The following is a 13,481-nucleotide window of genomic DNA, read 5'->3' on the forward strand; positions in this document are numbered from 1 at the left end:
TTTTTTTTTTTAACGACAGATTTCTCCCTGCGCTGCCATAATATGCGGCTAATTTATGATGAGGGCCCATTCAGACGGCCGTATGAACGGGTCGGCAACCGTTCCGCAATTCATTAAAATGGGGCCGGAAAAGATGCGGACAGTACAGTGTGTGCTGTCTGCATCCGTGGTTCCATTCCGTGGCTCAGCGGAAAGGACAGAGCATGTCCTATTCTTGTCCGCGGACAAGAATAAGCATTTTCTTTTATGCCTGCGGCCATGTACGGTCTGAAAATTGCGGAATGCACACGGCCGGTATCCGTGTTTTGAGGATCCGCAAAACACTACGGCCGTCTGAATGAGGCCTAAGGCAGTCCGTGCGCCTGGAGAGAAAAACCACTGGCTGGAGTGTTTTTTTTTTGCCACATTTATGCCTGTTTCCAGGTGTAAATGTGAGTAAATTTGCTGCACGGACCCTGACACACCACCATCACAGTACACTTGTTGTGCAACTAAATACTGTCACACGACCGGTTAAAAAGAAATAAGTTGCGCCAATTTTTACGACTAAATTAGTCACAAGTTTCTTAATGAATGATCCTCAAGAAGTATTACTTCTGTCTGGTCGGATATTGCTGAGTAGCGGGACAGGTGATTGGGCCAATAATAATCTATAGTAGATGACACAACGCGTTTCAATCCAGGGATATTTCTCGGCTCTGAATTACACCAAAAATTGTAGCTTGCGATGACTAACTGCCTATGTCTGAATGAAGCATTAGCATCTGCCATTACTGTTCAGCTTCACATTAGTCAGTGCATTTCAGGTGAATCCAAAACCCCACTTTAACGGCGGTAAGGGCAATGAACTTGGGCGTCTTAGCTGGAAACGCAGTAAACAGCTGAACGCATGGAAATACATTACGTTTTTTTCACAATTTGCTGTTTATGTCCACAAATGACCATCCCTTGCATATTACATTTCCACAGTGGGTCTACAGCGGAACTGCACCTCCTGTAATCTGCAGCCAGTAATGGTCTCCATGGGATGTTAGGAGCTGTAGTCCGTACCCAGCTGGAGAGAACAGGGTTGAATTCACCCAATTCAAAGTGTTATGTCGCACTGAGCGCCATACAGCAAGGCTGCATCTTGGCACCTCCGCATCCATCTGTCAGGGTATAAATGATAACCATTTCCCCCCCCCCCCCCCCTAAATTTGTGCGGACCTCTGCCAAACAATATAAATGACAGTCTGATGATCTTTGGGTTTTGCGTTCTTAATTGTCCCATGGCGCCTGGATGGCGCTCGTTGTCAGACTCGTCACACCAGGCCTGTCACTCACGCGCCTCACTTTTGTTGATATAAACAGGTGAATTGTTTGATGCCACAATTAAAACCATCTGCCATGCAAATGACTGCCAATTAACTCATCCTGTTTTAATTACCCTGATAATTGAACTCAATGTGTGGAGAGAATCACAGAGAAATACTAAGTGGTCATACGGTTCAAAATACCCGAAAGCCAAGGGAACGACGACTTAATATTTAAAGCGGTCCCTGTGAAGGATGCTTTTGTGCCGGTGGAACGTACCCGCTGGACTGGCGCCAACTGTTAATGTGCGATTATTTAATTGTAATTGCGTTAGGCGACAACAGATAATACTCACTTGGTACCGGATCCTTCAAGGTAACCAGTCAAATTAAAATGACTCTGCATGGCTCTAATGAATGGCTTTAAGGGCACGTCCACACCGGGCGTAGGCTGAATTGCGAAGGGTTTTACAGTGGCAGCAAAATGGATGAGATCTAAACCACATCCACGCGCTGCGTGGAAATCAACTCGTGGCTCAGATTTGAAATCCGCAGCGTGTCAATTTATCCAGCGCATTTCTGCCATTGGGTGAAATCTATGTTAAATCCGCCTCAAAATCCACATCAAATTCTGCACGTAACTCATGTTTTTTAATTCTGCTTTGGCCGCATCAGATTGTCCGCAGCAAAATACGTCCTAAGTTCCCGCGCACGCGCCGTATATATTTTGCGGTCCACAAAATATGGATACCGTCTGTGTTGCATCTGCATTTTTTGCAGACCCATTGACTTCAATGGGTCCGTGGTCCGCATCTTGCGGCCAAGTACAGGACATGTTTTGTCTTTTTGGGGAATAGACATATGGATTATCAATGTGCTTTCCTGAGTCCGTATGTCCGTTCCACAAAAAGATATGATACCCCCACAAAATGTGGCCCACAGATCTACTGAAGTCAATGGGTCCGCAAAAATAATTTGGATGGCACACGGGCCGCATCTGTTTTTTGCGGATCGGCGATTTGCGGACTGCAAAACAGATACGGTCATGTGCATGTACGTTAACATGGTGGAATTTCCATGTGGAATTCGGTGCATATTCCAAGCTCAGATCCTCCAGCACACGTGGATCCCAGATTATTGTGTCTCCGGGCCTGAATTTAGCAGATAAATCATGCACAGCAGTTATTCAGATTTCAGACAAATGAGGAAACAAGGCCTTGCAATGTAGAGGATGCCGTCTGGGTAAAGGGCATCAGTTTGCAGATCCTGTCAATGTTACTTGGCATATGCCAGACTGATGCACTGAAGGGGGTTGAGGTGTCTGCGTGTTGGGTGCGAGGGTGATCGCACACCATAGATAGCACAGGAACAGAAGGGCTGGCACTGATCTGTATCATGGTGTGTGGATGGCACGGCGCCACCCCTGACAGAACTTAGAAGGAAGGAGAATGCTTAGAGCTATAAAATAAGAAAATAATGAGAATCTGCTTGTATATAATAGCCCCGTAAATATCCAATATGAAGCTATATATCAGCACAAATCCCAGGAACCAGGTAGTCTCTGCTGCTAGAGTCTCTCTCCTGGCACCTTCTTCTACAGACTCTCTCCTGGCACCTACCTGTAGTGTCTCTCTCCTGGCACCTACCTGTAGTGTCTCTCTCCTGGCACCTTCTGCTAGAGACTCTCTCCTGGCACCTTCTGCTAGAGACTCTCTCCTGGTACCTGCCTGTAGTGTCTCTCTCCTGGCACCAGCCTGTAGTGTCTCTCTCCTGGCACCTGCCTGTAGTGTCTCTCTCCTGGCACCTGCCTGTAGTGTCTCTCTCCTGGCACCTGCCTCTAGAGACTCTCTCCTGGCACCTGCTGCTAGAGGCTCTCTCCTGGCACCTTCTGCTAGAGGCTATCTCCTGGCACCTGCTGCTAGAGGCTCTCTCCTGGCACCTGCCTGTAGTGTCTCTCTCCTGGCACCTGCTGCTAGAGGCTCTCTCCTGGCACCTGCCTGTAGTGTCTTTCTCCTGGCACCTACCTGTAGTGTCTCTCTCCTGGCACCTGCTGCTAGAGACTCTCTCCTGGCACCTTCTGCTAGAGACTCTCTCCTGGCACCTGCCTCTAGAGACTCTCTCCTGGCACCTGCCTCTAGAAACTCTCTCCTGGCACCTGCCTCTAGAGACTCTCTCCTGGTACCTGCCTGTAGTGTCTCTCTCCTGGCACCTGCCTGTAGTGTCTCTCTCCTGGCACCTGCCTGTAGTGTCTCTCTCCTGGCACCTGCTGCTAGAGGCTCTCTCCTGGCACCTACCTGTAGTGTCTCTCTCCTGGCACCTGCCTGTAGTGTCTCTCTCCTGGCACCTGCCTGTAGTGTCTTTCTCCTGGCACCTACCTGTAGTGTCTCTCTCCTGGCACCTGCTGCTAGAGACTCTCTCCTGGCACCTTCTGCTAGAGACTCTCTCCTGGCACCTGCCTCTAGAGACTCTCTCCTGGCACCTACCTGTAGTGTCTCTCTCCTGGCACCTGCCTGTAGTGTCTCTCTCCTGGCACCTGCCTGTAGTGTCTCTCTCCTGGCACCTGCCTGTAGTGTCTCTCTCCTGGCACCTGCCTGTAGTGTCTCTCTCCTGGCACCAGCCTGTAGTGTCTCTCTCCTGGCACCTGCCTGTAGTGTCTCTCTCCTGGTACCTGCCTGTAGTGTCTCTCTCCTGGCACCTACCTGTAGTGTCTCTCTCCTGGCACCTGCCTGTAGTGTCTCTCTCCTGGCACCTGCCTGTAGTGTCTCTCTCCTGGCACCTGCCTCTAGAGTCTCTCTCCTGGCACCTGTCTGTAGAGACTCTCTCCTGGCACCTGCTGCTAGAGACTCTCTCCTGGCACCTGTGTAATGAAGTCAGGCGGCACAGCGTACTGGTTGAGGGGTGCTCGGTTTGTGTGGAGGTAATCCCAAAAACAGAAGAATGGAAGAAAACCGGCACTCCCAAAAATCTTTGCTGGTGATAGATTTATTGGTCACTCATATGACGCGCAGCGTTTCGGCACTCACAGGTGCCTTTTTCAAACAAGAAGTGAGCATACTGCTGCTCACTTCTTGTTTGAAAAAGGCACCTGTGAGTGCCGAAACGCTGCGCGTCATATGAGTGACCAATAAATCTATCACCAGCAAAGATTTTTGGGAGTGCCGGTTTTCTTTCATTCTTCTCTCCTGGCACCTGTCTGTAGAGACTCTCTCCTGGCACCTGCTGCTAGAGTCTCTCTCCTGGCACCTGTCTGTAGAGACTCTCTCCTGGCACCTGCCTCTAGAGACTCTCTCCTGGCACCTGTCTGTAGTGTCTCTCTCCTGGCACCTGTCTGTAGAGACTCTCTCCTGGCACCTGCCTCTAGAGACTCTCTCCTGGCACCTGCCTCTAGAGACTCTCTCCTGGCACCTGCCTCTAGAGACTCTCTCCTGGCACCTGCCTCTAGAGACTCTCTCCTGGCACCTGCTGCCACTTTTGATTCTTTTCTCTTATTCTCTATGGCAGACCTCATTACCTGGCTCCTACGAAAACCACACTTGCTTCAGAAAAGTGGTCTATGCAGTACCCAAAAGTCTACAGTATGTGGTCCGTCCTTGTATATATATACGCTTTTACATGTAGGAAAATGGGCGCCATGAAGGATGTGCAAATGCGTAGAGCTGCAAAGCATCCCTATGGAAGGAGAAAAGTTCATGGCAGAGATCTCAAGGAGATCTGGAGGAGGTCACCTGCTGTCAGGGCCATGCAGCCCTTTCAGCTGTGGAGCAGGTGGCATCCATATCTACCCCTTCACCCGATGTCATTAGTAGGATTGAATTAGAACTCAATGGTAAATTCCTTGCAGGTTCTATTGATGACTAGATTGCACCAAACAAGTTTTCGGTGAATGCTCTTGAAATGTGCCAGCGTCCAGGTTGAACTCAATGCCATAAATCTACTGGTAATCGGAGTAACTGGGGAAAAAACAGAAGAGTTATATAATGCCCCCTTTTCATCTTCTGGGTTGCAGATCCCCGAGTTCCCAAGCTCCTCTTTTACCATCCACGGCTTCTCAGACTAGCTGATATACTTCCTGCTGCCCTGGTAGTGCCCAGCACCGCTCACGTGGGCAGCGCTGGCTAATACAGGAGCAGGGCTGGGTGGTAAGCAGAGAGTGTCTTGGACGACCAATGCACAATGTCCATCAGATAGTCTGGGAAGCGATGCGGCCATCTTGGATGACAGAGGAGGGGCCCAGGAATTTTCAGATCTGCAGATGAAAAGGGGGGAGTCAGGTAAGTGTCGTCTGCTCCCCAGTTAATGTCATTTTTTCTTCTTCTTGAATCGGAGGGTGACTTTAGAGTACATCCACATGTGCTGTGTTTTTGCGGCGCTTCATCCACAAAACTCTCATGTACGACACTCACATGTTTTTGCCACGGAAAATCCAGCGGACTTCACTCTCTCGATTGCAGAAGGTGAAATCATTAAACCAAGGAAGGTTCCCATTGGATTTGGATATCTGCACAATGACCTGTTGGGCACTACAGCACCCATCAATTGGATTCCTGGTGTGCCAGTCATGGAATCTTTTAGAAGAGCAATGCCCTGATCCAGGACTACAGATGATGGATCGTGCCATGGGTATCGGCTCTGCTGAATTGCTGTGTCGGCTAACGGAGCGGAGCGCACTTATGCGATAAATTACCGCCCAGCCTCTTGTTGGTACTTTGGTGGTGCTTGGTACACTTCGTGGGCAAAATCTGCTCTTTCTAACATTCGATTTCGATATAAGAATCGGAAATGACTTCTCTGCCGTAGGTGGCAGGTGTCACATAAGTGCGGCGGTCCGAGCACTTAGCCCCACAAGTGACCGTGTAACGTGTTCTTGTGCATAAACCGCCAGTGATTTACTGAGCAAAGACTTTTTCCTCTTACAACATCTGGAACGTATCGACTGCGGATAATTAGTAGAATTAGTGACGGCGTCCATAACGGGCACCCATCAGCGCAAAAGAATGAATCAACCCCTAAGAGGCGGTTTTCCAGTTGGATCTTGGCAGGACGTCTCTTCCTGTGGGGCTCTTGTGATCTCATCGCTACCACAGAGGAAGTGCGAGAGCAGAGGGCGAGCGAGGGAATATTGTGTCAAGTTCATTTACCCCCCTCCCGAAAAAAAAAATAACAAAAATTAAAATTAAAAAGTCATGTTGAAGATTAAGCAGCCACCGAACTGAAACGTCATCTCCTCTCTCTTGGCTGTGTGACTAAATGCGCTTTGTTTTGCCGAGTTATCAGCCTCTGCCAGCGGAGTATGACGTACGGGTAGGACACATCAGAGGGCACGCATTTTTGAGTGGTCCGACTGCAATCCTGAACGTAGGCCCGGTTTCTGTAATTCGCTGCACGGTCCCGCTCTCCAGGGAATAAAACCAGCCCAGAAACGATTGGCGGATTTATGACATATTTTAAGATGATTCCCATTTAACCCACCCGGAAAGCATCTATGAAGCAAGAGAGTGCCCCTCCTGATGCGTTACTATTGGTAGCGTGATGTCATCATAGCCTGCTAATTAGAGTAATGTGATATCATTCACCCTGACACTGAACCCAGACATACCCAGGGCCCCAATGCAAAATCTGTAACAGGGCCCCTCCTACCATGTCCCACTTATAACCCTAGCGTCTTCTTATGTAGCAGAGAGGCCTCTGGGCCCCTACGGGCACCAGGTCTGGGCGCGACTGGTGCATCTGCACCCCCTACAATGGTACCCCAGACTGAAGCAGATACACTATATTCAGTGACCTATGATGAATATCACAGATTTATCTTCTAAGAGTCAAGAAAAGGAGTGGTGGTCTTCAAACGACCCTTATTTACCACCTATGCTCCATCTAATTGGAAGGACAATACAGTGAGGTTTTTCCGATCTTCCCAGTTATAATGGGTGAACACCTAAGAACCAGTATTAGAAGCACAGTATCAAAAACGAGATCCATAGCTATGTTCATCCAGAGCTTTCTGACAATATCAACTCTTTATATGGCAGAGCAATAGGGGAAGAGATACAGTATAATACTGCATAATAATATATATATATATATATGCCACTCAGGGTCGGTAGACATGTGGGTGACAACGTCTATGGGCACAGTCATAGCTGACATCACTTGGTAAAATTAAGCATAGTTGCCTAAGAGGACATTTCAGGTTGTATATATATATATATTAACAGAAATAAAAGTTTAATATATTAATTTTATATACATTACATATAAATTCCCATCATGTAAGGGAAACCCCCCTTCCCCCATTGCCACGGAAAAGTGAAGCAAGTTCCCCTACCTTATGCAACAAAGCCTACATGGCGCAATTTCTCCATTATAACGCCGCCGCTGTAATGCAGCAGTTTTTGTGACAGCATAAAGTGAACGCTGCAACCCCCCAAAAGTGTCCAGTGACAAACTCTGCTCTGCTCCATCACTACAACGATGCTGCAGCTTTTCTAGGGTCTTGTATTTTGGCTACCGTATCTAAAACATCAGTCCAAAGGTGGGTAGCGCTGGGAAGAGCAGCAGCGGTGAACGCTCCATGTGGTGCAGAGATTTGCGCAGGAGCTTTTCAGACGCCTGCGCCACGCAAATCCTACAATTTTACCATTTGTAGAATTTCAGGTTCTCAAAGTCAATCCTCTTCCATCCCTTGAAAAAAAGATGAAAGCATTGGCAGGATGCTACTCCCCGAGAGACGCCCCCCAAGTAAATGTCAACATAAAGCTGATATCTATGGAGACCTGTCACTGACTGTAACGCGTATGGCCGCCGTTAAGGGGTCTATGACTTTATGCGCTCCCTGCTGTCACTGCTGTCCCTGCCTGTCACCAGCCAGGTGTCAGAGAACTCTCTTCTGGTACATAGCGGGCGTGTGACAGACGGAGGCTGCAAACAATACCCTGGCATCGCTTAGGAGAAGATTACATCTTTTATTGTTTGAGACATGACAGAGATTACTAAACAGTGCATGAAAGATCTACTGATCATCGCCAACAAGAAACATATCTAATAGGAGATTAGATTGCAAGCTCTGCAGACGAGTCCAGCCAGTGCTTTCTAACCAGGCATATATTTCCACCCCCCTTTTCACTCCATACGCTGAAGCACACACAGAAGAAGATCTCTGGCTTTTCTCTGAAATAATTTCCCAGTCTGGAAGCTGTTGGAGCTGAGACCTGATCCGCCCCACACAAGGGATTTCTACATTGCATTGTTTTCTGTCTTGGTTACACGATGCAGATAATAAATGCTAAATATTATTACCCACAAACCAAATATTAACATTAAGTGTATTTACAACACACAGCGACCGCCTGAGAAAGGCAACAAAGGGGACAGAAAGTACTTTAAGAGATTATAGAACATAGCAGAAGAAAGTAACACCCGAGTCCTGTATGGGGTCACCTGTGTCTGCCAGCGAGACGACGACATGGCAGAGGGGCAAAAATAGTGGAAAAGTCAGGTTCTAGGGGATGTCAGGAGAGCAGATGGAGATCACACCAAAAGATGTATTTCAAGATAGATATTAGATAGCAAATAGACAGACATGATAGACGGACAGATAGATGGGAGATAGATAATGGATAGACAGATGTTAGATGATAGATAGGATATAGATAGACAGACAGATAGACAGACAGACAGATAGATAGGAGATATATGATAGATAGATAGATAGATAGATAGATAGATAGATAGATAGATAGATAGATAGATAGATAGACAGACAGACAGACAGACAGATAGATAGATAGATAGATAGATAGATAGATAGATAGACAGATAGGAGAAAGATAGATATGAAATACAGTATATAGTATATATATATATAACACACATATATATATAGGTAGCTGTTTTAGTTACTATTTACTGTATTTCATATCTATCTATCTCCTATGTATCTATATATGTTAGATAGATAATGAAATATAGTAAATAGGTATTAGACAGTCACTAAGACAACTAGCTAGATACATATATATTAGATAGATCTCTATTACATTGCCATTTTAAATGTATAATGTGACTATACTATAGAGATGCAAAGTTAGTCTCCCCTATATCAGATGGATCATAGATAGATAGATAGATAGATAGATAGATAGATAGATAGATAGGAGATAGGTAGGTAGATAGATAGGTAGGTGTTATCCCAGGTCACCTGTCACTCACCTTCCCAGGATCAGGCTGGAGCTGAAGGTTACAGATCACTAGGCACAATGATGGGTCCAACAAGAGGTAGGTGCACCATGTCACATCCAGTGGTCCCCCATCCCAGAGGTGCCCCCAGTGCCTCCTTCCACTATCTATAGGGCTGCTCCGCAGTTGGTGGCTATCCTTTGCTCCTCTCCTGGACACTTTGTTGTTTGTGCTTTCTCTTTTTTTGTTCGGGTGTTTGAGGGTCAGCAGTGGCCCCTGCAATCCCAGATGAAGGTGTCCAGAGGCTTGGTGTCCAGGTCCTGTCCCCCTGCAGCCTGTCCCTTGGCTTTGCAGTGCAGGGTGCCCTAGATGCCTCCTCCTTGGTTGGCTCTCAGCCTCACACTGCCGCTGCTGCTCTGCTTCTCAGCTGAGAGATGCACAGGCTGCAGTATGAAGAACTGCCTGCAGGGGGAGCTGAACTCCCACCTCTCCTCTGTTAACCCTGTCCTGCCCAAAGCACACAAAAAAAAAAAAAAAAAAAAGTCTTGTCTTCAAAAGGGAGGTATCAAAAGCTTGTCCCAGGTCAGATTTGTCTGTTTGGCTGCAGCCAATGCTTAGCTGTCCATATATATTTCAGAACATGAAAGTAGAAGGCTTCAAAGCTGCCATCATATCCATCATTCTGCACAGGGAAAAACTGAGGACTATAGATAGCTCCAGCTGTCCTAAAATGTGGCTGCTAAGGCTTTAAAGGTTGCACATATGGACTGGCAGGGTAATCCAGAGCATCATGCCTGCAAACTAAGCCAGGCAGCATGTGCAGTCCTGTCATACCAACTTGTCAAAATGTGCCATGTGCTAAAGCAGAGCATGGGGCATCAGGCTACAGCCAGGGTGACAGCAGTCCTGCCACCCCCAATTGTGGAGCCCTGGGCAACTGAAATCATCTGCTCATCTGCAAGTGCAAGGGGGAGGCCTGACCGTTCATGCAAATACCCAAGGGCCCATGGTTAATAAGCAATTGTCTATCTTTATTTTATTTTTTATTTTTTTTGCATTACCTTGATAAATCTATAATCACTATACGGGATTCGCTATTATTCATTGAGTTTTGCAACTTTTTCTGCAAGTTTGTGCAATAGGAAACACAAATGTTATGTTCATGCTATGAAGATGCATCAGCATGCAGCAGATCTCTGCAGATCCAGGCTCTTACTGATAAGGCTGTGCAGAAATGGATGTGCTGCGCTGACAAAGGAGCAGCCCAAGAAGGCAACCAAAAGAACTGATGCCTCGGAAGTAAGGGTGGGTTCACATCAGTGTTATGTATTCCGTTATGGCTTTCCGTTATAACATGGTTATAACGGAAAATAACGGAATCCATAAGCCTTTAAGAGGCATTCCGTTTTGATCTGTCATAATAGAAGTCTATGGGAATCATAACGGATCCGTCTGGTTCCCGTTATGCAGGACGGAAAACAAAGTCCTGTCGACAGGACTTTTTTGTCCAATCTGCATAACGGGACCCAGACGGATCCGTTATGATTCCCATAGATTTCTATTAGGACGGAAAGCAAAACAGAATGCCTCCGTTTTGCATTCCGTCATAATACAAGTCTATGGGCAGCATAAGGGATCCATCCTGGTTTCCGTTATGCTGCCCATAGACTTGTATTATGAAGGATCAAAACGGAATGCCTCTTAAAGACTTCCGTTTTGACTTCCGTCTTATGGATTCTGTTATTTTCCGTTATAACCATGTTAGCCACAACGGAATACATAACGCTGATGTGAACCCGTCCTAACCCATTTAATGCAGGCATCGTCTGCAGGCCAAAAAAATGCATTTTGCTCCTGCTTTGCACATGACTGGCAGTGCTGAGCAGCCATAAACTACAGTGCATCTCAAAAGAAGTATTACAAAAGTATAATTTTACTATCCTGTAGAGAGAGAGAGTAAGAAAGAAAGAAAGAATCAAGGAAGGAAGTGAAAGAAAGAATCAAGGTAAGAAGCGAAAGAAAGAAGGAAAGAAAGAGAGAAAGAAAGAAAGAAAGAAAGAAAGAAAGAAAGAAAGAAAGAAAGAAAGAAAGAAAGAAAGAAAGAAAGAAAGGGGAAAAAAATGGAAAGAGAAAGAAAGAAAGAGTGAGAGAGAGAGAAAAGAAGGAAGAAAGAAGGAATCAAGGAAGGAAGGAAAGAGCGAGAGAGAGAGAGAGAGCGAGAGAAGATGATGAAGAAAGACAGATACAGAAGACAGAAATGAAGAGAGAAAAAGAGATAAATGGAGAGAATAAAAGAGTGAGAAACAGAAAGAGAAAAGATATAAAGAAAGATAGAATGCAAATAAGAGAGAGATAGAGAGAGAAATACAGAGAGGGAAGAAAGAAAGGAATAGAGAGATAGAGTAAGAAAGAAGAGGGAGACAGAGAAACGGCAAAGGAGAGAGAGAGTGTGAGAATGAGAGTAAAAGAGAGCGAGAGGGCAAAAGAATGGGAAAGATGGCGAGAGAGAAATAGAGAAATATTGAGAGAAAGAAAGCAAGAGTGAAGAAGAGAGTAAAGAGATGAAGAGACAGAGAGGAGAGAGAAGAAATAGAGAGAAAGTGAGAAAGAGAAAAAGACATCTACTGTACACTATACACATCTGAAGCATCTTTTTCTTCTTCACCACATTACAGATGGGTGTGCTGCAGCGTGGCACTGATGTCTCCCCCCCCGGTGTCCCACTGTCCCCGAGAAGCGTGACCTGTCACTGGGGGCTGTCAGCGACTCCCTATCTCTCTGGGCGGCTGCAATTACCAGCACTTGGAAGACAATGCTCCCTGTGTAGTGTGACTGATGGATCGGGCACTCAGGTCTGTCATATCACAGCAGACAGGCAGCTTCTCCTCACTTCTAATTAACAAGGCATAGAGATCAGCAGGGGCGGCACAGCAGTGCAGGGGTTAATCCAATCACTGACAAGGCCCTCGAACCATCCACAGTGAACTGGTTAATAGGGCAGCTTGGTTGTGTTAAGAGAATGTCCAGATTGACAGGTCTACCTCCGTATAGTGTATGGGGAATGGCATGACCTGACTGTCGCCATGCTGCTCTTCCCCTTCTCTGCTGGAGTCATCCAAGCGACAATTTTTTTATTTATTTTTTAGGCCGGGAAGCTATTAGAATACAAAAAAATAAATATTTGATTAACCGTCCTGAACCCCCTCCGTTTCACCACCCCATCCCCCTCATCGGGCTCTGTCTTTGTGACTGCAGCAGTGACGTGTCCATATGCCACATGTGACCGCTGCAGCCAATCACTGGCCTCAGCCATCTCATGTTGTATACCGCTGAGGCCAGTGACTGGCTGCAGTGGTCCACAGAGCTAATACCGCCCCTGTCGTTTTCAAAAAACAGTTTTAACTTGGACAACCCCTTTAAGGCCAAGGCACTTGAGGCAGACCTGCTGCTTAGGAAACACTCCATATCAACCACAAGTGGGTCCTAGCAATCAGTCTGTCTCAAGTTACCCACTGGCATAGAGGGCAAAGGCATATTAAGGTCTATAGAGGCTCCTGGGCAAAAAAAAATAATGTAAAGATTTCAGAAGGAATGGAAGGGAAACAAATAAAATACAACCAAAATATACTAAAATATTAGAAACCGTAAACAGGGCTATCATAAAGGGCACAGATGACAGTACCAAGCAGCGTCTTGATAATACCACCATATAGTGCACAGAATGCCATAGCAATGCCCTACCGTGTCTTCATAGTAGTGCCGTCATATGTCAGCTCCCAGGGTTTGATTTGAAGTTGCTAGAATGGATGCGGCCATGGGACATTTGACCCTATACTCTTGCCCCGGATGAGGGCAAAGAATGGGGCACGTACTGATTTAGTAGTTCTCAAACCAATCTGTCTATTACCACTATAATAATCCGATCTACTGTACAATAAATGTAGATGGATAGTTCCTGTATTGCCATGATGCGTAAAAAGTCTTATCCAATGTGGCTTTGGGGGTCCAGTTCCTGGG

The 13,481-nt window shown here is 46.4% G+C and overlaps 1 protein-coding gene across 2 annotated transcripts in view; it reads right to left on the reverse strand.

The window, feature by feature from the left end:
* Window positions 1–9,853, reverse strand: part of CBFA2T3 (CBFA2/RUNX1 partner transcriptional co-repressor 3) — a 31,727-nt gene extending 21,874 nt beyond the window's left edge. For both annotated transcript variants that reach the window (XM_040409595.1, XM_040409598.1), the window contains exon 1: window positions 9,498–9,853. The gene's annotated coding sequence lies outside the window, so the exon portion shown is untranslated. The remainder of the gene's footprint in view (window positions 1–9,497) is intronic.
* Window positions 9,854–13,481: the final 3,628 nt, after the last annotated feature.

Source organism: Bufo bufo, chromosome 10 (assembly GCF_905171765.1).
Source record: "Bufo bufo chromosome 10, aBufBuf1.1, whole genome shotgun sequence".
Lineage (NCBI taxonomy): Eukaryota > Metazoa > Chordata > Amphibia > Anura > Bufonidae > Bufo > Bufo bufo.